This window comes from Halictus rubicundus, chromosome 5 (genome assembly GCF_050948215.1).
Source record: "Halictus rubicundus isolate RS-2024b chromosome 5, iyHalRubi1_principal, whole genome shotgun sequence".
Taxonomy (NCBI): Eukaryota; Metazoa; Arthropoda; class Insecta; order Hymenoptera; family Halictidae; genus Halictus; species Halictus rubicundus.
The window spans coordinates 18,987,800-19,002,783 of record NC_135153.1 but is presented as its reverse complement, the minus strand read 5'-3'; positions in this window follow the sequence as shown (position 1 = coordinate 19,002,783).

Here is a 14,984-nt window from a genome sequence, read left to right as displayed (position 1 = left end):
AAAGTACCAAAGCGTATTTTTAAAATGGCGGGTTTTAATATTTTTAAGTTAAAAATATTAAGATTGTAAGGATACATAGATGAGAAATTATTTAGAAAATTTATTTCTTTGGCTATATATGACTTTAAAAATATTGCTAAAATTTGAGGTAGCAATTTCTTGTTATTTTTACGAAGTGATGCAAAATATTCACTTTTAGTGCTCCGTGAACCTACTGTTAAAAAAACGAAGGTGATCTTCTCCACGCCTCCACTTGCAAGAATATCATTTATTCCGTAGTTTCTTCAATCCTACAACGTCTGTACGTAACATTATCTCGTATCGTTTGAAATAACCAAGATATTCAAGTGGACACACTGTATGTCGCCAAGGCATGGATGATAAACGTCGCGGGACCATCGTTGATTCAGTTCGAACAACTGACGAGGCGAAGGATGTCAAAAGCCGATAAAAACAGATCGTTTCGGACAGTGAGAAAAGTGACAGAAGATTACGCGCGAATTCCGGGGGTGGGGGGTGAGGGGGGACTCGTAAACCATAATGACCGGCGCGTCGCGTCGGATCTCGATGTATCCCGTGGTCTGAAAAGAAGAATGAGGGGCGCGGAGAGCAGGGTGAATGCACGGGGCAAGAGTCCTCGTCTGAAACAAGCGAAATAAAAAGAACTGCGTGGATGGACGGCGGCGGCTGTCCTGTGTTTAAGTGAAAACTTCAAGATACGAACTGTGCTGCGGGATATAGTGTTGGGGAGGGGGTGAGGGGAGGTACTGAAGTTGCAGGGTAGCACTTGGAACACGCGCGCAATTTCCTGAAGAATGTTGCCGCGCCGTGATTCCGGGACGGTTGGCGGAACTGTTGCAGGCTGGCCAACAGAAAAGGCAGAAATTACGGCCGACTGGAAATTACAGTGACTCCAATTTTGGTCCGTCACTTTCCTCCGGCGGTTGTCGATTACCTCAAATCAGACATGGAGCGAGAAACACTGTTTTCAGTTATTGCGCTGAGCTTTTATTTTCTCATTCAATTTGTATCTTTTTGATGGGAGTGTATATGCGCCGTCGTGCCTCGTTACACAGTGTTTTATGATTGCCGTTTTGCCATTTCTTTCTCGTTTCTACGCGGGTGCGGTATAAAACGCGTGAACATTGCAACGGCCGCGTTTATATGTTTTCAGTCGAATCTATGGGGTCGTTCTTCGCGAAATGTTCTCGCTATTATTGTTGCGCAGCTGTGAGCCGTATTATCTTTCCGGCATTGATCAGTTTTCGGTGGATGTCGGTTTCTATTTTGCTCGAGTAATTATTCGGAATTATGGGAGGCGCGATTAAACGGCGAAACAGTTCGAGAAAGATAATTGACCTGCAGGAGACTAATCTGTGAACTATTGCGTCGTTACAGAGAGGTGCAGCCTGCATCTGTTTCACTTAAAACTATGCCGCCGCGTTGCAGTTGCCTTGGCAATAAAAGTATTTTCATTATTCCCCTACAGAAAAAAAGAGCGCCCCGCCTTTTACCCGGCCAACGTTGCAGATGCATTTTCATTAATTTTTCATTTGAACGGGCTTTCCGTTTTCATTTCGACGTCTCTAATACATCATTTACAGTCATAGTTTGCCCTTTTTTGTTTATAAACATTAATCTCGCAGATGTACCGTGTCGCTTTTAATTATCCGAAAATATTTTTGTTCGGACCTTTTTGCGACGGTCCCTTTGATAGTGGTAATTATTTGTACTTTATAATAGATAACAAAGATTTATTTATGATTGTAAATGTAAAGTCTTCGCAATACGGACAAGAAAAATATTTTAGATGACGTTTCAAGCTGACAGCAACGGTTTGTCCAACAATATATTATTTTTGCAGCCATCTGGAGCGTGAAATTAAATATTTTTGGTACACGCATATTTCAAGCACTTCACAATACCTCTTGAATATAATTTGATCACATTTATTGTTTCTCTCAGTTTCAGAATAATTCAAAGTTTTCATATTCCATGAAGCGTTCTTTTTAAATGCCATTTTTAAAACTTTTATAAAATAAGATTTTAGCCTGCATTGTTCCCAGGTTAAAAATATCCTCCAGGACATTAATAACGCAATTCGGATGATTTTCGAATTATTTTCACGCACATCCGCGGAAAGAAAAGCCGCCGGCTTGGCTTGTTGTCTGATAATAAAATAATTTCAATTGCAAATACGGCGACCGCCGTATGAAATTTAAATACACCAATTAGCCCGCGCAATTCTTTTTCAGAATGGACCGCTTCTTCACACTCCGGAAACGCATCCTTGTTCCCGTTATGCATGTGTTCGCCGAGCATTAATTATTCATATCAGCGGCACGGTCGAGAGTCGCGTTTTTTTTACGATTCGTTCCTTTACGATCTTCACGCGTTTCGTCATTTCTTTGGGGCTGGCGGTAATCACACGTGGCTTGTTTTGCGCGGGAAAATAAAAATAATCCCCGAAACGAATTTATTTTTCATTCTTTAAAAATTACGCTTCATGATAGACACGAGTAACATCAGTAGCATACTGATGTAATTTCTTAAATAAATAGTCAATTTTATTTGATAGTCACGCACGTCAATTGTATTCAATTTACCCTTAAATTTATGCCAATTAATGTGCAAGTATTAAGAATGTAACTATTTGTGGATTTAGATGACATTTTACCAGCTCACTAAATTTCTATTTTCTATTTCGATAGAGAAGAATATTAAACGTAAATATAATATTAAATGTAACTTAATGGTTAAATTTAATTTATTAATATTGTAACTATTTGTGGATTTAGATGACATTTTACCAGCTCACTACATTTCTCTTCTCTATTTCGATAGAGAAGAATATTGAACGTAAATATACTACTAAATGTAATTTAATGGTCAAATTTAATTTATTAGTAATGTAACTATTTGTGGATTTAGATGGCATTTTACCACGTTACTACATTTCTATTTTCTATTTCGATAGAGAAGAATATTGAACGTAAACATACTATTAAATGTAATTTAACGGTCAAATTTAATTTATTAGTAATGTAACTACTTGTGGATTTAGATGACATTTTACCAGCTCACTACATTTCTCTTGTCTATTTCGATAGAGAAGAATATTAAACGTAAATGTACTATTAAATGTAATTTAATGGTTAAATTTAATTTAATTGTTGCACATTTGAAGCAGGTAGGACATTTTAAAGGTTCGCTTAAAAGTAAAATTCCGGCGGTAGGGTCATTAAAACAGCAATTAAAATTGTATATTTGTTCGGAAGGTGCTATAAATCGATACCTTATCGGTACTTAATCGATATTAAGACCTGTCTTAATTCGCGGCGGAACGTCGAACTTTATTTTGCCAGTGGCAGGCCGGTGGTTCGCGAAATCTCATTGTGAGCTTCCATTAAGTTCCGGCCAAGCCTTTGATATGAACTGCAACACAGAGGATCAATCTCCGGTGAAACGAGCCGCTTGAAGAAATATATGAGATACTTGAGAAAAGGCTTGGAAAAAGTAGTCTAGCATCCATCCGGTCCTAATTGCTCGGTTCAAAAGCTTTCCTTCTAATTTCGAGCTACTTACCCCCCCCCCCCCCCTCCACCCTTCTGTAGAACGCGGCGTGTGCAGACAGTAAGAAGCTTACGGGGCGGCAGACAACAGCTACCAAAGCCGTATCGATCAAATCTCGGCTGCAGGCATGCAGTCCGCTCGTGTCATCCTTCTGCACTCTATACCCTACGCTCTGCAGCAGCAGAGGGGGTGTCCCGTTGCATACGAACTTGACTCGGGCAAAGGGTGCAAAATGCACCTTTGATCCTGTAATCTCTTGGCCGTCTCATCCATGTTTCTTATCGTTCCGGCTGGATCCTCCCCCCTTCCGCAGGAGGCAGCCCCGAAGCTCGTTTCTCGTAGTCAAAATAGGAAGCAGTACTTCAATTTAGTTCAAAATTGATACTCATAGGTTTCTCGTGTCGCTGATTATAAATCTGATGTCAAAATTACAAAAAAACAAAATGGTGGATTCAACATGGCGGATGCGTAACCAAAAGAATGAGTGGACTTTCTTGAATATTAGTATTCCCATATTTTTCGGGCCGGCGAATATGAATCCGATGTCAAAAGTACAAAAAACAAAATGGCGGATTCAATATAGCGGATGCGTAACCAAAAGAATGATTGTACTTTCTTGAAAATTAGTATTCCCATATTTTTCGAGCCGACGAATATGAATCTGATATCAAAATTATAAAAAAAAACAAAATGGCGGATTCAATATCGCGGATGCGTAAAAAAATGATTAGACTTTCCTGAAAATTAGTATTCCTATATTTTTCGGGCCGGCGAATATGAATCTGATGTCAAAATTACAAAAAACAAAATTTTTTTTAAACAATACAAAAATTATTATTAAAAAAGAAATCGTTGTATCAGAAAACTCTATAAGTGGAACCATACAATGCATATTTAACAAATTTTATTATAACTTCTAAATTTCTCGAGAAAACATGCTTGTAACTAGTACCATGACTACCTCTGCGTCACAAAAATGGATCGCATTACGAATGGGGCAGTTTTGGGCAGCTACTTTTTCAAAATAATGTTAAATAATACTGTCTACTACAAGACCCGACAAGAATCTCCGTGGAATATTGTGGAATATACAACTTTCAGTATACATTTGTAAAATCTGTGCACGAAGTTTCATCGTTCACTTCATACGTATAGTATTTACTTCCAGGAACAGCATCCATCGTACACGCACGAAAAAAAATTCAATTTCCGTAAAATTGTAAGCTTGACACCTTTTTTTTCACAACGTAGTTCACTGCACGAAAACTGCGAGACGACTGTATGGGATATTTGTACTCCCACCATTTAGCAGGTATAGGTAGTAAGACTTTTTTACCTTCGGCTTCTTATACAGTCATTACCTGAGGATCCAATACGGCAAGAGCCATACCCCTAACGTGAAATTCATTTTTTGCATTTGGGCCACGTTTTGGCGCTTTTGGCCCACTGTGCGACTCCTTGAAATCCTGAAATGAGAAGAAGGTATCCTGCGCAGCCGGAGCAGTCCCTCTTCCTGGCCTCTCCCTCGGCAAAGCTCGTCTTTCTCCTTTTAAACAGGCTGGCCTAAATGCGGCCGTCGCCCTCGGCTACTTTTCACGGCCTACCCTCTAATTGACCCAGTTCAAGAGATAAGCATCTTTCCCGCACAGTCGACATGGAAAGTTATCTTTCGGGATCTTCCGCGTCCGTTCAGGTGATGAGCTTCTTCGCGCGGATCTCGAGCCGGTGGCTGGGACTCGGCCGTCCTGGTTTTAGATTGGCTGCCCGAAGGGTGGGGCTGGATGCTGTGGGACAGAGGATAGGCTAACTTGGATGAGTCCGGGGAAGGGTTCGTTCGCCGATTTTAGGCGCGGTGCTCGTTTCAAATCACCCCGTCAACCTTCGCGGCCGAGGACAATACCATGAAATTGCAATCTCTGGTTTACGGTCTGTTTTCGTCCTCCAGGTTCGCGGAACTTCGTTAGGTTAGCCGACGCGTTGCAAAATACTGAAGCGTTTCCGGTGACGAGGGGGGCTCGGTAACTCGATTATTCCGTTTGTCTCTAGTTTTACAAGATCGTAGAATGCCTCGATACTCGACGACCGGAAAAGTTTATGCTCGATTGGGAAAATCGAGTGCAACCCCTGGCAATACATATTCGATCGCATTTAAAATAATATTCCTAAAATTGTACGAAATGTCATTTTTATTGACACGTTTGTAGAATTACCAAACAACGGGCGAAGAAAATTTTCGGGAAATTGCTGTCGGTCCGAATCGCATGGAGAGAAGTAAAAGTCAGTTTTTCGAATAGAGAAATAATTTTGAAAGCCGTTTTTCCTTCCCCATCGAAGACACTGCGGCCCGGAGCGGAGGTTCACGTGCGCAAAGCTTAATGGGTTAGCGCGACCGTGTCGCGAGAATTATACGCCGGATGGAGACGAAGGCAAACTCGGGTAAAACAATAAGCGTGTACGCGGGGTGGGGAGGGGAGGGGAGGGGTGAGTCCGCGGGTAGGAGAATAATTCATTTGCTTTGAAACCGACGTGGCTTTTCCTCGCGAACCCGATGCTAACGAAGGGTTAAGCGAAGTAATAACCGAAGAATCGTTTAGCTGGCGGTGTGTGCGGCCGCGTGCAAAGAGCCCCGGAAGAGGACACCATGCGTGTCTGCGACGCGACGCGACGCGACGTCTACTTTATTTCGAACGGTTAGGGCGAACGGCGAAAAGTAAATCCCGTTTCGCAATTAGAGCGGTGAATTAACGACGATGTCGTTAAACGCGGCGAATTGTCTTTGTATCGCTAGGTTATCTTTCGACGTACAGCCGCGGGAATTTCAATTACGCGTTTCGTTGGTTACACCCTTTGCAAAAACCGGAACACCTTTCGTTTCATGCGTCACGGTGCCGCGAGCTGAAATTTTTGGCTCATAAGTGCCGCTGAACGAGAAAATGTTTGACTGAAATTCGAAGTAATTAATTTCGTTGACGTAACTTTGGTACAGAGATTTCTCTATGTATGTCGCCAAGAGCTGGACGATAAATGTCGCGGGATTGCCCCCACTACCGCGGGGCACACCTAGTGTTCCTTCTCGAGAAATTTTATAATTGATTATTTCTCATTTCTCGAGAAATTCCAGTATTTCTCGAGAAATTTTATAATTGATTATTTCTCATTTCTCGAGAAATTCCAGTATTTCTCGAGAAATTGAAATCTAGGAAAATTCTTATGAATCTCATTTATTTGATAACATATAAATTCTTAGATTCTCTTAAATTCTTATTTAAAACTTTAGAAAAACTGAATACCGAATTGAGTAATGAGTTTCTTGTTGTCATTAAAGAAGAAATATCTAAAGGAAGAGACAAGATTGTTGCATCCCTTATAAGATATCCGCATAATCCAGAGTCTCTGCAAAAAGATTCAGAAGATACATTTTTTCATTTAACATCCAACGCAGATACGTATAAAATGGCAAAACAAATTCCAAGCAGACATTTTGGAAGATATAACAATGATTCTTACGAAAACAGTGAAAAACTTTCAGATTCTCTGAACGAGGAACTATCACTGGAAAAAAAAACCAGTTAGAATTAGAAATTGCAGATAGCCTTCAAGAATTTAGTGTCGAGAGTTTAGCGGCAGAGGAAAATCAATTCCGGACTCTAACAAAGGAATTCCAAAATTTGAGTCCACTGAAAAAAGGACACGCAATCTTCAGCAACTTTTCGATGTTCTGTATACGATAAAGCCAACATCCACACAAAATGAAAGAAATCTTTCTACGGCTACAGATTTTGTTACAAAAAAAAAAAAAAGAAGTAGATTGTCTGATTCTACACTAGACGCATTATGCTTCTTACGAAGTCATTTCAAAAGAAAAGCGTAAACGTTTCACTTTATAAAAGTTTGGTCAGAGTTTCCCAACATTTTTCTATTTTATTAAAAATTCTCGAGAATTCTCGAGGAATTTATTTCTCATTTCTCGAGAAACATAACACAGCTGGGGTATGTATTCTGGACGATACATGTCGCTGGCAAGACCCGTGATGATGACATATATCGAGAATTCACTGTACAGAGAAGACGATGGTCGAGCGTTCGCTGTAATTAAACGGCACGTTGCTAACGACTGAGGACTAAGGGAAAATCCGGCGTATTTGTTTATTGTATATCATTCCTCATGTTGTATATCTCTCTCTTTCTCTCTCTCTCTCTGCGGAAAGAACCAAGAAAATTGCGTTCCTATTTTATTCGAGAATCGGCAGTCGAGTTCCGGACGAATCGCTCTCAATTTTTCGTCCATTTACGAGACGTCCGAGGAATCGTGAGCCCGAACGATTGATATCTTTCGTGGAGCGCTCGTCTTCGAGTTCGTTTCCCAGGAAAAACCGGGGGACATTTTTTCTCCGCGGAGAGACAAAGCGTCGGTGTCGTCGAGACGCCTTCACCCTGGTTCCCTGTACACGGCCGTGCCCGCCTATATCGATCGACAAGGGTCCTCGGCGGAAATTCTAGGCTGACCCTGATCGATACCCTGAACGTCTCCGAGCGTGCAACCCCATAAGAGTAGCATTTATTTCGCCCGTGGAAGATTTATTCGTCGACGGGAACATTTGTTTTCTCGCGGCGAATCGCGACGTCGGTGACCGCTCTTCGCGGCCGCATTCAACCGACAACGAATCAGCTGTCGGTATTAGATTCGACGACCGAATTTCGAATTTCGAATTTGTCGCGGATTGCTCACCGAGTCCCATTAGTATTCCCAGGTTTGGTTTTTACGACAACAAATAATGCTTCGCGGTGATCGAACCGTGTTGACTGCCGCGTCATGCTAGCTGGACAAAACCGAAAATTGAAATTGCAAAACAGGAACTACGAACGGTCCTTTTTTTGTAGAAATAAACCATCGGAAGTAACTGTTTGTGCGCTTCGTTTGTTTTGCCGAATTCGTTCGGTGTAACAACGAAAAAGAAACTAGTTTATAACACGGTTTTTCACAGTCTGCTTTTTGCTTTAACACGTTCACTGCCATGTCACCCATGTATGGGTGACGGAATTATTTATCCGTGTTTTAAAATGAATTTTTACGTTAATATATTCATTGTACCAAATTTGATTAGGATCTGGAAATGGCAACAAACTTGGGGGACTACTCAATATCACACATTTAATTTTTTTAATTTTTGTTTCATTAAATAACTTAAGCGTTAATAAACTCGACGATTGCGTGAAAAAATAACTACCAGCATATTACCGAAAGTAACCTAACTGAATATGTTCGGCTCTCTTTCAAAAATATTGACGGAAAAAATGGTACCGAATGTGGAATCAAGCTGGAGTTGTTAATTTGAAAGGAGATTTTCTGTGATCTTCTTGGTGATCGGTATTCAAACGTCCCTGAGATTAGATTTCTACTTTAATTACGACCTTCTTAACACCACTGCCGGACAAAGACACTCCAGGTGAGCTACACGAATGATTCATAGCCGCGCGGGGGATCGTTCGATGATTTATCACCTGGGAATTTCTAACTACATTGTGAACATCTCGATGATTAATTGTTGCTGAGCATTAGGGTCGTAAGAAGGGGAGGACCTGAACGGATCTGTCGACTCGAGGACTGCTATCAATCATGAATTCACCCGTTGAAGAATGTCGCAGCTTGCGGCTTTCGCCTCTATCCTCGATCCGCAAATTATATTTCATTGAAATTATATCCCGACAATTAAAACGCAGAACTACATGTACTCATGGCGTTCGCGAATTTTCAGGAATATAAGAATATGTATATTTATTCAATCAGTACATTTTTATTCAATAAATGTAATTAAATATTTTAATACCTATTAGATTCTGCCGACGTTAGCGCCTCGCCATAGTCGATGACCATTGTACGTATTTATTCAATAAGTACGTTTTTATTCAATAAATGTAATTAAATATTTTAATACCTATTAGAGAATATGTATATTAGAAGAAACGAATAACATTTTTACCTTTACTATAGAGAATATTTTGTTGTTAACGAACAAATCTTCTCTTTTTCTCCCGTATAGCTGTGAGAACGAGTGAAAACAAAAGAAAAAAAGAACAACGCTCTAACCACCTAGAAAATAAACCAAGTTTCCCTGTAAAAGAATTTCAAAAGGAATTTCTACTCAGTCAGTTCGTCAAGTATCGTTGTTTCATTTGAACACACAAAAAGGCAATACGTTCTAAATAATTGCAACAAGATGTTAACCGGCCGCTTACCGGTGCATTCACCCTACACGGACTTTGTGAAATTTTGTACGGTCAACGCGTTAATTCCCCGAAAGCCTTGGGGTGAGGCAATGAACTCGTTAGAGGACCGTCGAAAGTTTGTTCGAACGCAGTCTATCGACGATACAATTCCACTCGTTCCCCGGTTACTCTCTAACTGTGATTCGCTCCTTACCTCTCCGGTATCGTTTCCCCGATGGTCGATTATCGACCGCGTCACTCGCGATGTCCGCGTGCAATCGAATTGAAATTCCGGTTATATCCTGCCCCTTGACACGGTTTTGGGGGAGTCGGTAACCAATCGATGCTCGAAGTTGGGTACCATTCTGCAACGCTCTGCAAATTGCTCGAACGGGACGTCGGACGGCAGAGGGGCAGCAGGGGGGGGGGGGTGGGGGGAGGAGGGGGGTTAACAAAGGGGCCAATCCCACGTTTCGGGGCCGTGGTACTACCAATTAGAATTTCGTCGTCGTGCAACGCCGGATGCACCCGGGTGCCGTTGCGTGCTTTCAACGGGTGCGAACGTTGGGCGAGAAAACGCGAAGAGAGTATAGCCACAATATACGCAGAGAGAGAGAAAGAGAAAGAGAGAGAGAGAGAGAGAGCCAGCTTGGGAGGAGTGATATACAATATGAGGAATAATATACAATAAACAAATACGCCGGATCTGACGTGCCGTTTAATTAGAGCGAACGCTCGACAATCGTCTTCTCTGTACAGTGACTTCTCGATATATGTCATCGAGACGGGCCTTGCCAGCGACGTGTATCGTACAGGAGACATACGCGAGCCGTGCCACGTTTGCCGAGGTCTCTCGAGCTCCGTGGCCCCTCAGGGGATATGCCCCGCGACATTTATCGTCCAGGTCTTGGCGACATATACAGGGTGTTTCACCTAACTCGAGCGTCTAAAATATCTCGCTTGTTTTTTATTTAGAATAAAGTTTCAAAGGAGAACATTAGTTTTTTTTAAATGGAATGATATATTTTTATAATTCTCGATATACGCCAGCAACACGGGTCTTGATGTCGTTCATCGTAAACTATTGGGGTGGTTCTGGGACTTTTATCGGCTAGGCATTTGGGACATATACAGGGTGCTCATTTGAGAACTTTCCAGGCGAATATCTCGAAAAGTATGAAAGATATTAGAAAAGCGTAAAACACGTGTCCAAGGATTTCGAGGTGGAAAGAGGGGGGCGGTATCAGTCTTTTACTTGGGTGGCGTTTTCAAGGTCATTCGAAGGTCAACTTTGTTTTTTTTTTATGGAATGTAAGTGTAAGTTTCCCCCGGGCCCCCTTATGTCCACTGTGAATATTTCCGTTATTTGTAATAATATGAAAAAATGTTGTATACAAAACTTACACGGTATAGGGGGGGGGGGGCATATTGTGACACAAACATTCTCTGCGTGGGTGGCGGCATAGAGGAGATTTCAAGGTGACCTTGAATCTTTTAAATGGAAACACCTACTTTCTGTATCACGAATCGATAGACTATCGAATTCTGAGTAAAACCGTATTGACCTCCATATGTCCTAAATCTAATAGTCAACGAGATATTATCGAAATAATTTTCTTTCTTCTTTGGATAATATCTCGTTAACTATTAGGTTTAGGACATACGAAGGTCAACGCTTTTATACTCATATTTTGATACTCTATCGATCTATGGTATAAAAAATGAAACATTCCATTAAAACAAACAAAGTTGACCTTGAAATGTCCTTGAAAACGCCACCCAAATAAAAAACTGATACCGCCCCCCTCTTTCCCACTCGAAATCCTTGGACACTTGTTTTACGCTTTTTTAATAACTTTCATACTTTTCGAGATATTCGCCTGGAAAGTTTTCGAACGAACACCCTCGTAGAGGTAGACACTGTACGACGATTTTCGACCGCGTCGTGATGCGATATTGCGTCTCGCTATTCGCGGGAGAAGGAAACTCGAATTCCGATCGAACAACCGGAGAATCGGGAACTGGTAGCAACGAAAGGGACTGTCATCGACGAGTCTCAAAGGCTGTCGAGCGAGATGATGCGAGAGAGCATGGTTCCGAGGTAAAGGAGTTGCTTTCGAGCCTATCGGCGGTTCGCCGCGGACGACGAGTGTCGGCCGCGAGTCAGAATGGGAATTCAGAGCACAAAAAGCCCGAGCCCGGGATGCATACTTACATATATCAGGACTCGTTCGACGAACGAAACACAGAGGGCTCGCCTTTGGCACAGTTTCTCGCTGATCCTCGACGAGATAAATGGAACGGCGAAGCGAGAGGAAAAGTACCGGGAGAACGGCAAGGATGAAGGATCAATAAGGGGATGCGTGGAAAGGGGTTGAGTGGCCGCGAAAGTGAACTTACTTTTATAAATATTCCGAATCTGTCCCCGATTCCGCTCGAGCCCCGTAACTGTTACGGATATCAGACTTCGCCGAACTAAACCGAACGACCTATTTACGAACTGCATACAAAATTCACCGAAACGAGCAACCGCCTATTATCTTCGCAGAAAATCGATCGGAACTATTGTTATCTTACGGTGCTATTTGAGACGGTAAATATGTTTACAATAAATTCTCGATATATGTCAATAACACGGGTCATGTGTCGTCCAGGAGACATACCCGAGCTCGTATTATGTTCACCAAGGTCTAGTGGGGATAATTCCGCGACGCTTATCACCGAGGCCTTGGCGACATATACAGAGAAATCACAGTATTTCAAACATACGCAGAGATTTTTGAAATTAGTTTACATTATACGAACAAATAAACTCCGGAAGATATTTATCCCTTCGCCTAACCTCACTTTTGTATCGACATTATTTTCTGTCAACAAGTATAGTTTGAGAGGTTCAAACTGGACTAAAATAATCGATGAGAAATTACGAAAGATTATCAGCCTCGTTTATTAGGAAATATAGGGAAAAATAGAAGGACAAGTTTTCAATTTTTATTTCAACGAATTCCGCCTATTTTGCTACGAGATTTTTTCCCAACGGGCTAGTTGAAAGTACCTGGGACATGATAAAAAAAAAAAAGGTATGCGTATCCATCTGGGATAAAACAAAATCACTGTTCCATCTTCCTGTGCGACGCGCGTCGGTCTCTTATCCGTGGCTGTTTCACGGGGAATTTGACAGGTTGTCGTTGGCCCCGACTCCATTATCCGCCGATGAAAGGTGTCACGGGAGCCGGCGTTTCCCGGATTTCCATGGAAAAACCGTGGTTCGATTTACTCCGCAAGAAACGGGCGCTCCGGGCCAGGAAAAACAGGGACCAGGCAGCAGGCGGGCTGGTGGTCGTTACGGATTTCGGTATGCGCACGGAAGGAAATATTTATGGGCACGGTTACGGCGAAGCCGCGTTAAACCAGTGCCCTAGCCCTCCGCCCCTTCCCACCGGATATATCGCCCTCGTATCTCTGAATTATTTCGGGCATGCGTTTAGAGACGGGCCCCCCTGTTTTCTGTTTTATTGTGCGACGTTGCTCCGCGTCGCGCGACTTGCTTTTTGCTTCGTTCGTGGAATTTCGACGAGCAACGGCTCCACCCTATATCCATAGAGAAAAGTTGTTCGAAACCTGCAAAATTCAAAATTACTACACAAATACTTCCACCTGCGCAGAAAAACCGAAGTCCCTTGTTACAGTTATATAAAAGTTATTACGATTTAAAGTCTGTGCCACCAATCATGTGACAGACTGTATAATTCTCGATATATGTCAACAAGACGGGTCTTGCCACTGACATGTATCGTGCAGGAGAGACTCTTCGGCATTCGAGTCCTCTCGAGCTCCGCGGCCTCCCGCGGTAGAGGGGATAACTACGCGACGTTTATCATCCAGGCCCTGGCGACATATACTCTATATCAATAGAGAAAAGTTGTTCGAAACCCGCAAAATTCAAAATTACTACACAAATACTTCCACCTGCGCAGAAAAACCGAAGTCCCTTGTTACAGTTATATAAAAGTTATTACGACTTAAAGTGTGTGCCATCAATCATGTGACAGATTTTATACAGTGGATTCTCGATATATGTCAACAAGACGGGTCTTGCCAGTGACATGTATCGTGCAGGAGATACTCCTCGGCGTTCGAGTCCTCTCGAGCTCCGCGACCCCTCACGAGGTATACCTCGCGGTAGTAGGGACAACTCCGCGACGTTTATCATCCAGGCCTTGGCGACATATACTCTATACCTATATAGAAAAGTTGTTCAAAACTCTCAACATCCAAAATTACTAAACAAATACTTCCACCTGTGCAGAAAAACCGAAGTCCCTTGTTACAGTTATATAAAAGTTATTACGACTTAAAGTGTGTGCCATCAATCATGTGACAGATTTTATACAGTGGATTCTCGATATATGTCAACAAGACGGGTCTTGCCAGTGACATGTATCGTGCAGGAGATACTCCTCGGCGTTCGAGTCCTCTCGAGCTCCGCGACCCCTCACGAGGTATACCTCGCGGTAGTAGGGACAACTCCGCGACGTTTATCATCCAGGCCTTGGCGACATATACTCTATACCTATATAGAAAAGTTGTTCAAAACTCTCAACATCCAAGATTACTAAACAAATACTTCCACCTGTGCAGAAAAACCGCAGTTCCTTGTTACAGTTATATAAAAGTTATTCCGATTTAAAGTGTGTGCCATCAATCATGTGACAGATTTTATACAGTGGATTCTCGATATATGTCAACAAGACGGGTCTTGCCAGTGACATGTATCGTGCAGGAGATACTCCTCGGCGTTCGAGTCCTCTCGAGCTCCGCGACCCCTCACGAGGTATACCTCGCGGTAGTAGGGACAACTCCGCGACGTTTATCATCCAGGCCTTGGCGACATATACTCTATACCTATATAGAAAAGTTGTTCAAAACTCTCAACATCCAAAATTACTAAACAAATACTTCCACCTGTGCAGAAAAACCGCAGTTCCTTGTTACAGTTATATAAAAGTTATTCCGATTTAAAGTGTGTGCCATCAATCATGTGACAGATTTTATACAGTGGATTCTCGATATTTGTCAACAAGACGGGTCTTGCCAGTGACATGTATCGTGCAGGAGACACTCCTCGGCGTTCGAGTCCTCTCGAGCTCCGCGACCCCTCACGAGGTATACCTCGCGGTAGTAGGGATAACTCCGCGACGTTT